Consider the following 20603-nt stretch of genomic DNA (forward strand, 5'->3'; position numbering starts at 1 on the left):
ATGATACAGAGAGGCAGTCAAATTGTAACTTAACAAACCGGGAATTCAATATCAGGTAAAGAATGATACAGAGAGGCAGTCAAATTGTAACTTAACAAACCGGGAATTCAATATCAGGTAAAGGATGATACAGAGAGGCAGTCAAATTGTAACTACACAATACAAGTGTTTGATCCTTATTTAGCAAATCAATAGGTAATTTTTTATCGCTTTGTTTTGGTGAAATATTTTCAATTAAAGTTCAATATATAAAATGAGATAAGTGTATACTATACATGAACATTAGTTTCAAATCATATTTTATTTTTGTAAAAAATATCTTGGTGGAGTTGAATTATCGTTGACAACTTTCAAAGCACTGGAACTACTCAGGGACAGTTTCTGTGACTTAACTGACCAGAACCTGTATTGATTAATGTATTTCTGTGCTGGAACTAAGGAATTAATCGTTTGAAATTGTTATACAAAAAGCAAACCTATTTGTAATTTGCATTATAATTGTAGGGTATTTAATCTGAAAGCATTCAAACAGTTATTTTAATGTGGAAAATAATTTGTTTATAATTAAAGCTGTAGATGAAGGGATTGAACAGCGTTTTTAAGATTTTCTAACATCCATTTGGTTACATCCATATTAAACATGAATCCCTAGCAGGCTTCATGCAATATGGATGTTACCAATTTGCCTTCATACCGGCATGAAAAATCTAAAAACATCGTTCAATCCATATATTTACATTTTTACTTTCGAACAATTGTTTAATTTAATTTATTTAAAATTAAACAGCCATATTAATTAAACAAAATTGGCACCAATAACAAATCGTAGCCATTTGAGCGTTTGGCGCAGAGGCATTTTCAATGTTATCTGAAGCGAAGCAACAAGACTATCATTGAACAAGGTCAATCTATGATGCCATAAGTAAACCATGTGTTATATCAAAAGAGTTTTTGCTTTTATACTCAAATGAAATGCATTTCTGCTAGTACTGTTCATAAAGTGGGTTGCAGCGCAAATGTTAACACAATTATTTAAAGAATAATGTTTTTTTATTTATAGATACATCGATTTTGGTTTGGCTACATTTGGTGTTGGAATGACCTATGAAAAGTCAAACGAACCAAATTCTGACATTAAATACAGTTTTTTGGCACCAGAGGTCAGACAGGGAGACAATCCAACCAGTGTGGCTGCAGACATCTACAGTTTAGGGATTTTAATTGGGGAAATCGGCTGGAGAATCGACGAATTAGAGGACATCAGTGAAAGATGTACGGATCAAGTCGCCCTCGCAAGGCCGAGTATGGACGAACTTGTCATGATGATGGATGGACTATAGTCAACCTCGTTAATAAGATCGGTACATCCTCTTACCGTCCTCATCAAAGCCCGCCCCCGGGAATATTGAGGCCATCACTTCATATCAGTATAGATCAATTATTTGAAAAAAATAAGTAATTTTTAGGCCATGATTAATCATAAAAACTTATCGATCGGGTCTGTTGTCAATAGGTATGTTCCCTTTGAACATTTTTGAATTCAGTGTATTCTGTCCCTCTGTTCACCTATAAAAACCATCTGTCTATCACAACTATTTCAAATATTATTGATTTTTAAATCATCGCAACTAATCTTATCATTCCGTGTGTAAATGAAGACATTTAAAGACTATTAATTAAAGGCAGTCAGATGAAAGAACCTGTCATATTCTCAATAAAAAACGTTTTACTGTATCTCAATTTGAAATCAAAACAGATAGTTGCCAATTTGTTAATTCTTAGCTGTTTTTTGTAATAGAAAAGATATTTTTATGCCATATCTTGCAACTCTTTTACATGGTAATATTTTGAAACCCTACACTTGTTTTTATTTCAATTTCTAAAATCTGTGATATTTATCTTTTATATACCCTTTATGTATCAATATAAGCTTTAAGATTCAGTGTTAAGTGAGATACATGTTATATGATATGTACATATATCGTCTACTTTGGTATATATATTATGTACATTCTAATGTTTATACATTCTACCTATATATTGTTATAGTTTGATGAACTTTACATTATACTCAGACTGCAGTGCTACATTTTTATATTAGATGCAGTACAATTGTAAGTTTTTACATACAATATCAAAATATTTATGTTTATGACTAATGTGTTCCATACAGAACCTGATGTTTATGATTTTTTTTTTTCAAAGCCCAATATTTGTCTAGTACGAAATCCTTCCTGTCGTTTTCTTCCATGCCACAGTCAACCAGTCTCGTAAGGCTTGAAGCTCAATGCATACCCCTTTTCTAGCCCGTCCCCAACCATTTTGATAATTATATGTGTACACTACAGGGTTCCCTGGTTTAGATTATTTTTTTAGTTTAATAATTGGAACAAGTGGATTAAATTTGAAAAAGGTTACATTTGCGCCTACAGTAGTTCTATCTGATCATAAGTCAAACATTGTGTATAATCGTCATCATTATTTTATTTTTTATGGAATTAATTCCAATCTTTTTTTTACTTTGATAAACAATTCCTGTTTAATCTTTTAATTCTTGTCTCTCTTTAATGTTTAGCTCAAAGAAACTGTATTTTTCTGTATGACTATTTTTTTCATAGAATTTTAAAGAAACAATTTAACTCTTTCAATATTAGTAAGTAACCTGAATTCTATTAAGTGGGTATAGGGATTATTTTTGGGGAGAGGAAAGTAGAAATACGTGATTTGCAGAACAGGATGCAATCCTCTGGCACACCGTGAAAAGTTGTAACATTGCAAGTCGCTGGCGTGGACTCGAAACCCGTAAACTTGGCCTGCTGCACATCAGAGAGTTCTACTAATTTAAATTATTATATATACCGGTACTTATGAGATTAAAACCAAATTTTTGGGGAGGGTGGGGTGAAAATACGTGATTTGCAGAACAGGATGCGATCCTCTGGCACACTGTGAAAAGTTGTAACATCGCAAGTCGCTGGCGTGGACTCGAAACCCGTAAACTTGGCCTGCTGCACATCAGAGAGTTTCACCAATTTAAATTATTATACATTTTACGAGTTTGATTGAACAAATGTCTTGCGGGGTAATATGGGTTGCCACTAACATAGCTTATTTAATTTTCTTTGTTCACAATTTCTCCTAAATATCTAGATTTAATTTCATTCTCATATTCATGGTTTTCCAGAGTTTATTTTTTTTAAATATATTATCAGTGTATAGTTATTTCAATTTAGCTTCCAAGCAGATACACAAAGATTGGCACGTTCATTTTTTGTTAAAATTATCCTATCAAGATATATGTATATATGACTTGTATTCCATCCAGAAACTTACATTTAATTCCAGTATTTGTTTTTTTCACAATGGTCTCGATGACCTTGGTATGTCCCATATTTGCCCCCTCCCCACCATTTTGATATATGCTTACTGGGTGTCCTGTTTAAGATTTTCTAATTTAACAATTATGCAAATTAAAGCTAAATGGATTTCAAGCAAGATGATATAGTTAATAGTAAAATCACTTACCGGTAATTAATTGTTCACAAAATTATCCTGCTTTAAATTCATTCCAATATTCATGTTTTTCCAGAATTTTGATATTGATCAATATTGGCATCAATATTTAGTAAAATAATTCAAAATTTAAATGGCTGATATATTTTATTGTATACACATAGATAGAAGTATAACTTTAAGTCATGTTCTCTATGAAACAATTCATTTTAATGACTGTATCTCAAACTGTTAAATTTCAATGGGAATCTAATAAAGTTGTTATCATTCCATTATCATTGATACTGTCTTTGCTTTATTCATGTTTTATTTTTGATATCTCCAGAGGAATCAGGAGAGAAATTTTCCTGTTTATTCCATCGTAAAATGTCTGTTTTCCATCCACCGATCATCACTATTTTGAGCTGACCTATTCAGAGTTTTTCATTTAAATGACTTTGTTTTAAGAACCGAAAAGCCTAGATTCATGATATGAGGCACATAGCTTCCTAGGATGAAGTTGAACAAAGTTTGCAACTAAAAATGACCTGGACATAGTTTCAAGATCACAGGGGTAAAAGAAAAACAAAACAAGAGGCACAAAGGGCCTGCATTGCTCGCCTTGTATTAATCTCACACTTGTAAGCTTAAAAGTTGCCTAAAATATAGCTCCAGACAAAATATATTAGTATTCATTACTATGACCGTAAGTGGGTCAGAAAAACATGTTAAAAGATTTAAAATCAATTGACATTTAAAGGTTTTGAAAGTGGGTAATCACCCTTTATCCAAGCATGTAACTGGCCAAATATCAACACTTTGGACTTTTTGGTTATTCAGAAGAAGTTGTCTGAAGGTTTAAAACATATTTGACCCCTTGTGACCTTAAATATAAGTCAAGGTCATACATTTGAACAACCTTGGTAGTCTTTCATTCAGGCATGCTACTGGCTAGATATCATCCTGGGCCTTTTGGTTATTCTGAAGATGTTGTTTAAAGGTTTAAAACATAGTTGATCCCTGTACATGTGACACTGAATATTTGTCAAGTTCATTCATTTGAACATACTAAGTAGCCCTACATTCAAGCATGTTACTGGCAAAATATCATCATCCTGGGTCTTTTTGTTATTCAGAAGATGTCATTTAAAGGTTTGATACATATTTGACCCATGTGACCATGAATATAAGTAGGTCATTCATTTCAACAAAGTTCGTAGCCATTCATCCAAGCATGCAATTGACTAAATATCAATATATGGGCCCTATGGTTATTCAGAAGATGTCGTTCAAAGGTTTCAAACATATTTTATCCCTGTAACCTTGAATATAAGTCAAGGTCATATATTCAAACAAACTCGGTAGCCCTTCATCCACGCATGTTACATTGCTAAATATCATTATCCTGTGCCTCTTTGTTTTTCAGAAGAAATTGTTTAAAGATTTGAAACATATTTGACCCCTGTGATCTTGAATATAGGTCAAGGTCATTAATTTGAACAAACTCAGCAGCCCTGCATCCATGCATGTTACTGGTTGATATCATTATTCTGGCCCTTTTTGCTATTCGAAAAAAAAGTTGTTTATAGGTTTAAAACATTTGACCTGTGCGACCTTGAATATAAGTGAAGGTCATTCATTTGAAAATATAACGTACTTTGTAACATTTTTTCAAGTATGGTACTGGTCAAACATCAAAATTCGGGGTATTATGGCTATTCAGCAGATATCGTTTAAAGGGTTAAAATATATTTGACCCCCTGTGACCTTGAATATAAGTCCAGATTCCTGTTTGCATTAGCTTTTTCTCAGAAAGTACCCTGACAGATTCTTCTCATATTTCGCAAGAAAGTCTTAGTTCTTTCAAGGTCTTGTGGTCAATTAAGTTAAAACTTTCAACAACTTCTTCTGTACAATCCAAAGGCCAATGGGGATACATTTTTTCGCCAGTAGCCAGCAGGGATAACAAAACTATCAAGTTTGTTCAAATCACCTTGACCAACTTTCAACGTAATTGGGGGTCAAGTGATTAAAGATCTTCGGACAACTTCTGAATATAGACCTGTAGTATTCTGGAATGGAAGACTACCGAATCGTTCAAATAAATGACATTGACTGACTTTCGAATTCACAGAGGTCAAATATGTTGGATTCTACTCAATAAATAACCTCTACTCAAGGTAAAGGATGAAGCTGTTTTGTCAAGAGCATGTGTGAATGAAGGCCCACCAATTTTCTTTAATTAAATGACGTAGACCCACTTTTTAAGATCAAGGGGGTCAAATATGTTAAAATATCTAAACGGCCTCTTCTCAGCAGGGACAGTATATAGACTATATGTCCCTGTTCTCAGTAACCAAACGTCTCAGGGTAATATTATTTGTTTGCCAGTGGAATGTTGGTATGATAGGCTATCACGTTTGTACAAATGAATGACCTTGACCAGCTTATAAGACCACAAAGATCAAATGTGTTTAAAATTAAATAAACCTTTTTCTCCACAATCAAAAATCTAAAGATAGTGATATTTTGCTAGGAGACTATTTGGATGATGGACTACAAAGCTTGTTTAAATGAATGACCTTGACCCACTTTTATGGCCACAGTGGTAAAAGGCTTAAGAAATCTAGAAAAGAAAATCGTCTTCATAACCAAATACACAGAAAGGTAATGTCTGGCATGTCGCTAAATTTAGTCCATTGTTTTGTATTCTATCTTCTTCCTTTTAGTGTTAGATTGATACCAGGTGAGCGATACTGATATTTTGTCCAATAAAGTTGTAATGAAAAAAAATGGAGATGTTTCATTATATACTCGTTTCAGTGTCCGCGTCTTTTAAAGACTTTCAAAGACGAAATATCTAATAGAACGTTATATATACAACTAAGCTAACTCAACAAGTATTAACAAAGAAAGTGTCCCATCTAAAGGGGCGGCGATACAAAACAGCTACTTCGTTATTTGAGGAAAACCGGTAAAATAGTTTGAATTAGAATATCAGCTGACATTTTAGATTGAGGAACAGCTATAGTGTAGACAGATACCATGAAAGTGAACGTAAAATAGTCTTTCGTTGTACCATTAAGGTACATTTTTATACTGAAATCTTTTTTTTAAATTTTCAAACACTACGTCAGATCTACCCATAAACTAAAAATATAATTAAGTGCTTAAACCCCCAACATATTCCATGTTAAAAAACATAAAGTCTTTATAATCATCAATTGTTAGAAAAAAAATAAAGACTGCGTTAGAAAAATTTGCGGATGCGTTCTATTTAACTGGTATCTCGTCTATTGAATAACAGGCGCGTGTTAATGTATACATTGCTTTACTCTGTATTGTTGACATTGTATGTATTGTACTTAAATTCTGATAAGCCATACGATTTGAGATAAATAAGAACTTGAACTTGAACTCTTTATGATTAGTTATCATGTTTTGTCTGACTTAAACATTAAAAAATACAGGAAATTTCTGTGTACATTCGGAACACCTCGCCTTTGCTACCTAGCCAGTTTCGTAGAAAATGACGAAAGGGTATTCCGAATGCTCTGTGCCTAGACATGTTCGGGCTTGATTTCAATCACATCACCAATACGTTTCTATATTTGTATTAACATTTTTTGATGTTTTGATAGAGCAATTGTCACAATTTAGGTATTAACTGTGTTTTAATTAAATTTTTCAATTCAATTTATTACCAAATGCACATTGCATATAGGCGTACAGAAATATACATATAGATAAATCCTTTACAAACATCTTGTACAATGGCGGAGAACATATGCAATAGATTCAATTCCATACATACTATTTACAAATTATGAAATTGGCATAAGTTTGGGAAAACTTTAAGGTTCTCCTAAGGTAACTTATCGGACTCTTATGAAGCATAATTTAGTTGCATAATTTAGTCGTTTAGGAAATAATACAAATAAAGCCTTAATCTAACCAAATTTCTAGGAAATAACAAAACTTCAAAGTCAATCATACAATCTCAACATGAAGGTAGAACGAGTTCTATATATTATATAATGAAATGAGATTATAACTTATTGTGAAATAAAAGACATAGATCTCAATCGCATTATACAGTAACAAAACGTTTATAGCAAAAATTTGATACAGCTTATGTTTCATAATATACGACTTCTCTTAACAGTTGCCTGAATCAAGTACTTACTTAAATTTCTAATAAGTTTAAAATTTTTGCTAGACAGTAGCTCTATTAATAAAGACACTATATAGAAATTCTATATTTGTATACGGGGTAATTTTACAGACACAATTAGACGACAAATTATAATGGTCATTGGTCATTTTTACACGGTCGTTCCAGAATAAATACCACGTCACAGAATGCACTCTGTGTTAGTGAAACATATAACTTTGTTCTCGATTGAGTGTAAGTTTTGTTTCTGGTTTAATTCCGCCAATATTGATAGAAATTAAAACTCCTCTACATAATTAATACGCTTTTTGTCAGTGAAATACAACTTTGTTCTCAATTGAGTGTAAAAAAGAAAAATCGGTTTAATTCCGCCAATATTGATAGAAATCAAAACTAACCTTTTCGATCAATACAAGATACAAGAATTTTTATTTAACTTCGCATTTTTAAAACAGTTAACATTAGCACATACTGTAGTGCTACTCTTGCGACAAAACCGAGAGTGGAGTGGTACACGTCCTGCTTACGGTTTTTGTCCTGCCACTTGAATCTGTTGACACCTTTTTGCAGAATACAACACGAATTTTCTGCATTTATGAAACATACGAGACTGATTAATTCATTGATCAATAAGCTCCTCGTACAGTGTATAGTCTAGGCGTCTTGAAACGGCGTTTTCGAGAGTAATGACAATCACTTTGATTCATTGTTGCAACGTTCTCTTTGGCTAGCGTGTTGGTATATGTTTCTGAACGCATAGCTGTTGATTGATATGTCAACAGGCGCCAGAATATCCCACTAGACGTTTGAAAATCGTTGAAGGTACACACCCTTGCGGTTGTTTTATCACGTAATTACGAAATAAGTTCCAGTTCCGTTTATGCGCAGTCGAGTCTCATCCTAGCCATGACCATGTCCTTGACACGGGATCGTGGTACCACTCGTCGTCCGTAGAGTGACATATTTGACGTGTTCGATCATTGGGTCCTAATCTGGAATCTAAACAATGAAATACTACGTTAACTAATGTCAAATAGTTATATTTATATATCGCTCTTAATATTACTAAGGCGTTCCGCTCACATTCGCTCTCCGCATCCCTGGAATATGTCATAGCAAAATTAAAGGCACGCGGTAACTGTTTGATTGGTATCGTGTAAAAACCTGATTCCTGCCCGTCGAAGATTACAGAGGAGTGACATTCGACTTCAAAGCCAGTCAATTATACCGTTATGCAACCGCGAGATTATTTAGATGTACATCAAATGTACAAAGTGGCACACACTGAGCCTTCCATTTTTCTATGACATATTCCAGGGATACGAGAGCAGAAGTGAGCGTAACCCCTGGAGTATTGAGGATGCATTTGATCTGGCTTTGATCTTGACAGTGGTTCCAAGTACATCGTAGCGTCTAGAGGTTAAGATAGTTCGTTAAATAATACAACCTTGAGTTGTTTCGATTGGGGAAAACATATGAACCCGATTCTTGGCCCCAGGATACAGACACAAGAGTGGCTCGTTAACCACTGTCTTATCAGTATGAATTAACATATGAAATTTCATTAAAAAAATTAAAGGTTAAGGCAGGGAAACATTGCTAAGGCTTGACCCTTAGAGGACAGACCCAACATTTGTACACGACACATTGTGTGATATGAAAGTCGGTGTTTTTTATTATGCTTATTAGTATGCTTTGTTGTTCTGAAGCGCTTTCACTTCAGAAACACATGGTCTTATTCTCTATATACGGTCTTGTTGAAGCTTTTGTTTTCTCTTGTCAGCATTTTTAACCACTGTTCCGGGCGATTGTCGCAGCTGGTGGACAGTTTTGTCCCCGAGGACACTCTACACCCAATATAATGTATTTTATGAATGGGTAGAGATAACACTTGGATTGACACTGGTTGAGTTGGCGCCAAGTGTACAGGTATGAGATTATTGGAATGTCGAATGGATTGCCTTCAATTGTCTGTATTTCCTGACCCCGATATCAAAAACCACACTCAACAATCCGCAAGATAAAAAGTCGGTAAAGTATTCATTAATTTTATACTTTGAAAACCAAGGAACCCTTGTCCATACCTTTACCTAATTATTCGAGAGGAGAAAAACTATAACTGATTATATTTATTTTCATGTTTAACAAACTGTATTCACAACGTAAATGATAGTTATACCGATCTGCCTCGTTTGAATTTGATCCCAACAATTCACACAAGAATTATTATAAAGAACACCTTTTCCGTTTGCGCAGCTAGTTGCCCAACAAAGCCATTGTCAAAACATTTTACTACCATTTTCAGTACCATGCAATTAATGGAATAATCATCATTTTCTCAAAATTGTTTCTATAATCAGAACGCTGGACTTTTCCACTCTATACACTTCAATACATCATATCAAAGTGAAAGAACGATTTCACTCTCTTTTTTTCCAAGAAAGGCGAACAAAGATTTCAGATTTCGTTCACTTACTTAACTATGAGAGCCTTTTTTTGCAAGGAAAAGGCGAACAACGATTTAAGATTTTGGAGCATATTTTGTGAAAACCACGATAAAGACCTACTGAGTTTAAAAATCGTAAGAGTTCCTCGTTGACATACTAAGTATCGTAGATGATTTTTCCATCACATTAAACGTCAAGAGAATAATACCTTTGGACAAATCGTGGAATCTGTTGACACCTTTTTGCAGCCATCTCAGAAATTTTCTCAGCTTTGTATTCAAAGTCCTGAGCGGCATGTCGATATCCTTCTAAAATAAACCAGTAATAGAGTGTTATTTTGACACAAATATCCATACAATTTACTTCATTACTATCACATCTTTTTTCCGCGAAAGATCATTTTCGATTTATTTCAAAACTTAAAACTGTACCATAACCTATCTAAAATTGATGTTACGAAGGACAAGAAAGGCGTGTTTTCATTGACCTAAAACATGACGTTCTACAGTAAGTTAGTTTGGGTTTTACATCTTCAAAATAGCTAACAACATATTATGACAGCGTCCACACTTGAATGGGTGGCGGTGTTTTTAATGCGTCATGACACAGATCTCTCATAACCGTGGCACAAAATCATGACCCATCACCTGGCAAAAATTCTAAAAACGGGATAACAACAGCGAAAGATAGGTAAGGGTCCTGATTGTTGCGATGAGGAGGGTCGGCAGATAAGTTTTGCCCTCCCCCTTACCTCTGTTTTCCCAAGGTGATGACACAGGTAATATGCTATATTAAACAGTGAGCCCCACACTAGTCTCGTTTTGCAACCATGCGGTTGGATACAGAAAATAAATATCACTTTGCTACCAAAGTAGGTGGGCCGACAATACTTGTTAAAACGAAAATACACTAAGTAGTAAATATGTATGTACATAATGTATTTTCGTTTGAACAAGTTTGCGAACTAGTATAGAATGATTGTTTGTGTTGATAATTTTTAATATATTTATTATGTATGTATTTCTACTGATTCCATCAATGTTATGGCAAGTTGAAAGCGAACTTCCATTTTTAAATCGATTTTATATGTTGCATGTTAAACATTATATCTCTGCTGATACTGTATATATCATCAAAAGATATTCTGTAATCTGTCGAAATATATGTATACATCAACAGCGTGGAGTGATTTATTGAGAGGATATTGGACAGAAACACAACTGTCCAATAGGCCAGTAACCGGGTCAAACAGAAACTGAAAATTAAACTGAGTCAAACGATATAGAGGTATTGTAAATATTACTAGACACACCATTATACATGTATTGTATACTAAACTATGTCAACATTTATCCAGTAATTGTAATATAAACAAGGTCAAACAGTTGACTGATAGTGGTATATTAACTAGGTCGAAATGTACACAGTAATTGTTATATAAACCAGGTCAAACTTTTAACTCACAGTGTTATATTAACTATGTAAAGATGAACACAGAGTAATTGTATTATACGCTAGGTCAAACTGATAACTGTTAGTGTTAAATAAATTAGGTCACGATGTAAATAGTAATTTTAATTTAAACTTGGTCATACTATTAACTGATAGAGTTATATAAACTAGGGTGAGATGTATACTGATAGTTTTATACAAACTAGGGAAAGATGTATACAGTAATTGTAATATAAACTAGGTCGAGGTGTATGCACATGTACAATTACTGTAATTTAAAGTCAGACATATAAGATAATAAAACTATCGAAGACCACATGATCTTAGTCAAATTACTTGTTAGTTCAGAGACATAAAATATTGGCAAACTCTCCTATAATTGTATGACCGAATGAGGCAACCTCAGTAGGACCAATATACGTTAGTATTGACAGCATTTGTTTCAAATAAAATTATGACTCGATACTTACAAATGATATCATTAGAAACCAAGCCTACGGTTTATGGATATTATTCTACTCAATCTAAATGAATACATAGCTGTTGATCACAGGTCAAGCTCAATATTCTCCCAACGCCGGGGCCCGTATTCATTATACCATTCCCATTCTCAACCCTGGATTTTGTGCTCAACCCAACTTCTTGTAACTTGATACAATTATTAACAAAACGAGAATATTTATTAATTTGGCACCGAAAGAAGAAATTGGGGTTGAGCACAGAATCTGAGATAAGCCATGAGAACGGCCTCATGAATACTGGCCCTGCATGGAGTCGGAACAAGAACTAGTTCATGTACACCGGTGTTTTTAACCAGTATTAACTGTTTGAAAGTAGCTAGTTAGACTTCCTGAATCTTATCAGTTTGTGAGAACAAACACGACCTTCAAGTGCGCTGGAGACGATTTTATCATATTTCACACATCATACCAGACCTCTGTCTAGATGCAACGACACGATTTATAGATATATGTCAGCTATGTTACCTTTACTGTAGTAAGGCACATAATGTAAACATAGCCTGTTCTATAATAATACTTAATTGTTGTGGGTGCACAGATCACAGGTATTGGCAACATATATTAACAGATTGCTATATATACTGTGTATAATCATATATATCAATTATGGACTTTAGTTGAGGTAAACACGTGTTTATATTAACCTGCAAAAAAGATGTATTAACCTTAATTTCGTCTCGGTCAATATCTCTTTCTCAGGTCCATATAACCACATATTTACCGAAATGAAAGTCTTTAATTGTTAAATTATATGCTTTATAAATTAAAGCATTGTCAAACCGAACAAAACTATTTATTAATCATAAATAAGATGGAACGTATGAACATTGTAAAGAGGAATGCAAAGCATTCGACAGAAAACATTATGACGTCACAAAATAGGGATTGAATCTGGATTTTTCCAGTGTTCATGCAAGCATGAACGGGAAAAGAATTACTTACACACCACTTGAGCGGCCGTAGCGATTTTGATTTGGAACATTTTAAATGAGCAGTTCCACGGAACAAACAGCCGTTCATACTAATATAAACAGCCGTTCATACTAATATAAACAGCTGATTTCTTGGTGACATGTACTACTACTAACCTGTAACAAAGCGCAAAATCAATTTGAGAATATATAGATATAAACCTGATGTTTCTAGAAATAATAAGACCGGGTTTATATCTCAAATCACCGACCTTCATGTGAATTTTTTATTCAACCAATGAGGATCACATTCCAAACCTATTTTTCCTTGTAGTGTATTCCATCTTTGGGGAGTATTTCTACCTAGTGTCTACCAGGTTGAGCACAGCCACGCATTTGAGTAATAATCCCACATTTACTCATTACTTTAACAATTTTATTACCGAATTGAGTTGGGCCCAGCCTGTTGTTATAAACTCAACGACTGTCTTACCTGATATTCGGTGTCCAGGTATCAAAAGGTGTCCGGTGTTGTTGTTCCGGGACGTGGTGTATCCAACAGCTGTCGGGTCGTGTCCCGGAAAAGCTTGTATCACCGTCTGATCGTCTCGCACGCCATATATACTCGGCAGCGACAAGACAATCCAGCGATACCGTCGGCAATGTTTATATAGGCAGTTTTATAAACAACAGTGATAAACAATAAACATGCTCAAACAAGTGATACAAATTATTCAATTATGCGCTATGATTATCATAAATGATTGTTTTAACGTGTTTGTGATATAATTGTTCAGTACATGATTTCAACAGTGTGATATGCGTGAATCGACAATTTGTGCATGATATAGCTCTTCCTGTGTAGAAATCAATCTGGGTGGGTTTTTTCCGGAATACTGAGACATTCGTCACGGGAAAAGTGTTGTGTTGGTGAAATGGTAGCTATATGATTTTGCCAAGGTCAAATGACCGTCAGACTTAACAGATCGTCCTGAGAGGACTTCATGGTCACACAACGTCCGTCACGGACAACAAAACGTTTTTTTAGGACCTTCATGGTCAAATAATCGTCACAAAACGTCCGTCGTTACAAATATATGGTGCTTAGAGGACCTTTATGGTAAGTGATTGTCATAATTCGTCCGTCACGGTGAAAATGTGGCATTTAGAGGACCTTCATGGTCAGTGATTGTCATAATACGTCCGTCAAGGTCAGAAGATCGTCCTGGAAGGACGTCACGGTAAAAAGATCGTGCTAAGGGGATATTCCTGGTTTAATACATGTAATTGTCGTAATACGTCCGTCAGGGCACAATATCGTGCTTAGAAGACCTTCATGGTCAATTATTGTCATAATACATCCGTCACGGTCTTTATTGGTGGTCAAATGATTGTCATAATACATGTACGTCCGTCATGGTCAGAAGGTTGTCTGGAAGGGATCTTCATGGTCAAAGGATCGTCCTAAAACGTCTGTCACGGTCATAAGATCATGCGTATATGACCTTCATGGTCAAATGATTTTCATCATACGTCCGTCAAGGTCAAAAGATCGTGCTAAGAGAACCTTCATGGTCATATGATCGTCAAAATAGGTCCATCACGATTAAATGATCGTCACAAGAGATCCTTCAATTGTTAATGAGTGGTATGTATCACAGTGTGTACGATTATAGATTATTGTCATTAAATGTCTATCATTGGTAAATGGCAGTCCGAAAAAAAAGTCACTTACCGACTTCGAAAACCATTCGTTGTAATGGAAAAAAAAGTGTTATTCAAATTTGGCAGAAATATATATCATGAAGCTGTGCACAACAATATATCTATCAACATTATTAACGATCCTCATATAGATAATGACACTGATACATTGAAGCGTGAACAGTATGTTACGTGGCAGCAAACTGTATTATACCTCAAATGTAGCAAAGTTCTATATGTAACGATAAATTCAGATAACGTGGATATGTTTACTTGTATATACATGTATCAGTAAAGATACATTAACAAAACATATACCGTGTGGTTAACGCTTCACTGCACATGTACATCTGGTACCTGGTAAAGACGCCTGAAAGCTTACGATCACTAGCCCTCCACCACCGAGTCGCGGGTTCGAAGCCTTCTTTGGGCAGTCGCCAAGTACTGGCCGCAGGTCGCTAGTTTTTCTCCAGACAATCCGGTTTTCTACTACACCAGAACCTGGCACGTCCTTAAATGACCATAAATGTTCCAAGGACGTAAACCACAAACCAACCAAACCAAATCAATACCAATTTCCAAAGACACATTATCACATGTTTTACTAAGTCATAAACAACCCAGCTATCGCCCTTCATACCGGAGGAATATGCATTTGATAACAGATTATTAATTAATTATTTTTTTCTGGATTTTTTTCAATTTCGTACTTGAGCACTTTGTCGCATTATTGTCTTCAAGTGTCGTTAAGAATTTAATAAAGAAACCATTTTATCTCCAGAATGTACAGAGTTACTACCCAATCATAATGTTTTGGTATACGACGCTTTTGTCATAGGTAGTCTTCAGAATCAAAAACCGGTGTTGGTGAAGGATGTTATAGTCATATTGAATGTGCATCACCCGTGTCTCATGGTAAGACAGGATGTCATGTCGAGCGGTCGAGTGTCCATAGCTTATGTTTGTTGAAGATGCTGTTGCAAATGGAATGTTCAACATCTATATTTAAAAAGATAATTGAAGATACTGTTTTCTTAAGGAATGTTCAAAATCCAAATCCAATTTTCATTGGCGATGTTGTTTTCTTATGGAATGTTCAAAATCCAAATCCAATGTTCTTTGGAAAGACTGTTTACTTTGGAATGTTTAAAATCTGCATCTCATGTTCCTTGAAGATGCTATTTTCTTATGGAATGTTCAAAATCAATATCCAGTGTTCTTTGAAGATGTAATTATCTTATGGAATATTCAAAATCTATTTCCAATGTTCGTTGTAGATGCTGTTTTCTTATAGAATGGTCAAAATTCAAATCCAATGTTCGTCGAAGATGCCAGAGATGAATTTTTAGTTTAAATGTTTAGAATCCATTTCAAATGTTTGTTAATGACGTTTTTGTTCAAGAGAATGTACCGCATCCATTTCCTTAGTTCGTAAATAATGTTATTGTATTAGGAACATGTTTTTTAGAATCCATTTTGTAGTTCATAAAGGAAGTTCTTGCTAAACAAGAGTTAACAATATTCACCCGATCATCATCCATACTTACTGTTATAATTTGTGCTGTGTTCATGTAGATTAGTCTGTGTTCATATCAACGGTCTATATCAAATGCTGGTACATGTAAATGGTTATTTGTCATAGAGAATGTTCAAAATCCATACCCAACGCTATTAAATGATGTTGTAGCTAGTGATCAGAATCCATACCCAATTTTGATTAAGGAGATTTTTCCGAAGAATTTCACATTCAATTATCAATGTTGAAAAATAACGCAACGTCATTTATCAATATTGGTAATTGACATGGATTCTGAACATTCTATATGGCATATATAATGTTCGGAATCCATATCCGACTTTTGTTGTGAATGATATTTTTGTATAGAGTATTCAGAATGAATTTCTAATTTCCGATGTGGGGATTTAATACGCTATATTATTAAAGGTTGAGTTTATCGCGAATGTTCAGATTTTATACCACAAGGTCGATATTGTCAGATAAAATGTCCACATGATGTTTAGAATTCACTTCCTTTTACGTCATCGGCAAGGAAATTCATGAATTACACTAAATCTTGTTCTAGACGTCATTGCCATAGGTAATATCCAGAAGCAATGCTCCGTGTAAGTTTGGGGCGTTATTGTCGTATAAAATGTTCAGAACCTATTTCTGGTACTTGTCTAGGGCGTTGTTGTCATTGGTGATGTTAAAAAATGTACCTTATTTTGATAAAGAAAACAATTGTCAGATTATTGTGTAGGATCCATACTCAATATTTATAAAACAGGTTATTTCCATGATGGATTCGAAATATATACCAATGGTTTGTCAATGAGGCTATTGTCACATATAATGGATGCTCATTATCAATGTTGGTAAATGATGTTATTGTAATACAGAATGTTTAGAATTCATACTCAATATGATGGTTAATGATGTTTTTGTTATGAATACGGCTTTATATCCAATATTAGTAAATTATATTATATTGTAATTTAGAATGTTTAGCGAGGGCAACTAATAAGGTGGGTTGTATGTTACACAACATCTCCTTTGGGGTGAAATCCTAATTAGGGCCCCGTATCAGAGATACGGGTGCCCTATAGTAATCACTGTCTGTCTGTCTGTCCGTCCACAAATTTTGTTCCTGGCTGATAACTGTTGTATTAATTGACCGATGTACATGAAACTTGGTCAAGATGTTCAGTTCACAAAAACACACATTAAGGTAAAAAGTCAAGGTCAAAGGTAAGGGTCATAAGGTTCAAAGGTCAAGGTCAAATTTTACATCCTTTCACTGATGAACATTTTGTTATGATATTATGGAGCAAAGTTGATCAGAATTAAACAATGAGTCAACTGACCAAATGTCAAGGTCATCGGGTCAGGGGTCAAGGTCAAACTTTGTAGCTTTTCACTGGTGAACATTTCGCTATGACACTATGAAGCAAAGTTGTTCGTAATTAAACAAAGAGACACACTGAGGTAAAAAGTCGAGGTCAAAGGTCAAGGTAATTAGATTCAAAGGTCAAGGTCAAATTTTGCATCTTTTCACTGGTGAACATCTCGCAATGACACTTTGAAGCAATGTTGCTCAAAATTAAACAAGGAGTCAAGGTCATGGGGTTAAAGGTGAAGGTTAAATTTTGTACTTTTTTCCTGATGAAAATTTTGTTATGACTTTATGAAGCAATGTTGATCGGAATTAAAGAATAAATCAACTGACCAAAGATCAGGGTCACTGGTCACAAATCAAAGCTAACAAATGAGTATTGCACCGGTATTTACATTACTGTTAGCCCAGCAAATATGGAGGAGGAAGGAAACAAGACTCACATCATAGTACATGTAACATGTATATTTTGCTTTCTTGTGATTCTTTTTGAAGTCCAAATGTCAAACGTCAAGCTCAACTACATGTATATGGGCAGATTGCTTCTTGATGATTATGGGGGATATATTGCCACAAGACGGGGCCCTTACTGACCTGCCAGTGTTCTAGTTATACTTGGGTTCATATTTAACACTGACATGATGCATTCATACAGCAGACAAATGGAAAATATTCACTCTGGCTACAATCTTATCTTCAAATGGCAATTTACAAATGCTCTCATGAGCATGGTAGTATATTAGCAACATAAGGCGCTACAATATACTAGCAAACAGTCACTAAGCATATCTGTCTCAATATTGTTTAAATTCCAGATCGAACTATCACTCCGGCAAAAAATTATGAATACCCAACCCTAACAAGGTACGTATAACCGATATGTTAAACAGCAATGAAGATGTGCCAACAGAACTAAAGGTTACATACAAGGAATATGTAAAGGAATCCGTTTGACATAGGATATTTTTTTTGCAATGGATCAATTAAAAAAAAATGATGTAATCTAAAGTGTGAACTAAATTATCTATTAACACGTGTACCTACCATGAAATAATATTTGAGGTTGTTTGTTTATTTTGAGTGCTGCTGACCCCCGTTGTAAAGAACAATATCCTACCAAACTGTTAACTGTTTTGCCGATATTTCGTCCCTAAATACCGGCCGACGGGAGTGTGTGAGTAAATATTACATATACCATCTGTCCAAAAATGTGAGTAAGATAAGACCTCCCATAAGCAGCTTCTGTACAACAGTTGTGCTTGCTAGTAAGAGTTATTCACCCTTGCGATGTTTGATCGCCTATGATATGAAAGAGATGGTTAAGATGTTCTGGTTTGGTCATACACCGGTAAAGGGTAAATTATGCGTACAACAGCAATAGTTAAGTAATTATACGGTTTAACACACAGCTAGTTGCAACTGCGTTTCTTCTAAAAATAAATCTTGGGGGAAATGTTTTACATCACATCCTCTTTGGGGTCAACTTATTTGATGAAGAAGTGTGATGTCAACATCTTGTGCTGTTTATAGTATTGACAATTAAAATATCTCAAGACCTTCTAAAGTAGAATATTGATTGCTGCATCGGAATCACTCTAATGGAAATAAATAGCATTATCAATATGGTTAAAATGGGTTTTTTCTTTTTTTCTTTTCAATTTTGTCGATAGAAATACTGTAAGGTAAATTCAACACAAATTTTGATTGATGCCTAGTTGAGATTAACATATATTTGTATTTAATAATCAAACATGACCGATGTAGCTTTCAAGCAATAAACATTATAAACTTTTCAGTTGGCCGGCAGGGCTGACTTGAAGCTATATTAAGTCCAAATTTAACGATATGCCCATTTATTCAAGGTAAGTCGAAATAAAATAACAGCAATAAATGTTAAAACGTTTTTGTTCTAAGTATAGAATTCTTAGCAGAAATGCCTTTTTGGTTAAGTTATCTTAAAATAAGGGAGGAAGTCAGGATGTCCAAAATCTCGCTTTGTGCAATTTTGACTGAACAATAAGAAATTATCAATGATTTTGTAACAACAAAATGTGTATAATTGTTTTGTCTTTTGTCCAATTACTAAATATTTTGACAGACATGAACATCTTTATAAGACTCTTTAAATTTAAGGAAGTTAAGGTAAACCAATTACTCCGAATTTTAAAATAAGCAGAAATTTATATAGAAGTAAAAGTTTCATTGCCAGTACAATTTTAACGGCTTTTCTTGTAAAACACTTTTTTAATCCTTTAAAAAAACAAATAAATGCCTACAGTCAAAATTTGAAGATTTCAACGTAAGAATTTTGATATACTAGTCAATATATCTTACCAAAAAAATAATTTTCACTAGTGGTGCATGTACAGATGAGAATAATGGTTTAAAGCCTTTATTCCCGTTTAAAAAAAAACAAGTTACAGAAATACATGTTTCGTTTAATTTGGAGAAAAAATAACTTTAAATCAGCCATATTTTCCAATTTTGAAGGTTGATGTTTTTGTGCGCGACAGTACCTTAGCCTCATAAAAATTAAAAACAAATACCATCTTCAAATTATTAAGTCGTAACCAAATGTTGGTTTTGAGATAAACAAATAGTCTAGCAAATTCTCTATCTTTAACGTAACGTAAGCCAAAATCTTACCCTTGAGACTGCCTTGAAACCATATTGAAAGTTCTATATTTTGTCAGTGCAATATCGTCAATGCAATTTCTTCCGCAGATCTATATTGAGAATGTACATTATTTGATTTTCATTTGCTTTAAATTCCCTACAGTCAATTTTACGTTACACTTGAAAGTTGGTCAAATTAGTGATTTAGATAATTTTCTTGATACCAAAAGGTTTTGGTGAAAAATTCCACCCGAGCTTGGGCCATATTTGCGAAGAAAGACTAAACTATAAGACTTAGTGCGCCGAAATAGATGACTTTGGATTATAAACGATACAGAAAAAGAAACTATAACATACCAAATGCTGGAATGTGGGTCAGACGATCCGTTCTG

At 34.3% G+C, this 20603-nt stretch overlaps 1 long non-coding RNA gene across 1 annotated transcript; it reads right to left on the reverse strand.

Moving 5' to 3' along the window:
• Positions 1–8240: 8240 nt before the first annotated feature.
• Positions 8241–13849, reverse strand: LOC110452337. The gene is made up of 3 exons (XR_002463178.1): positions 13491–13849; positions 10322–10421; positions 8241–8665 (listed from the first exon to the last, which is right to left on the reverse strand). It is a non-coding gene; the product is annotated as an uncharacterized LOC110452337 (long non-coding RNA).
• Positions 13850–20603: the final 6754 nt, after the last annotated feature.

This window comes from Mizuhopecten yessoensis, unplaced genomic scaffold (assembly GCF_002113885.1).
Source record: "Mizuhopecten yessoensis strain PY_sf001 unplaced genomic scaffold, ASM211388v2 scaffold6625, whole genome shotgun sequence".
NCBI classification, from domain to species: Eukaryota; Metazoa; Mollusca; class Bivalvia; order Pectinida; family Pectinidae; genus Mizuhopecten; species Mizuhopecten yessoensis.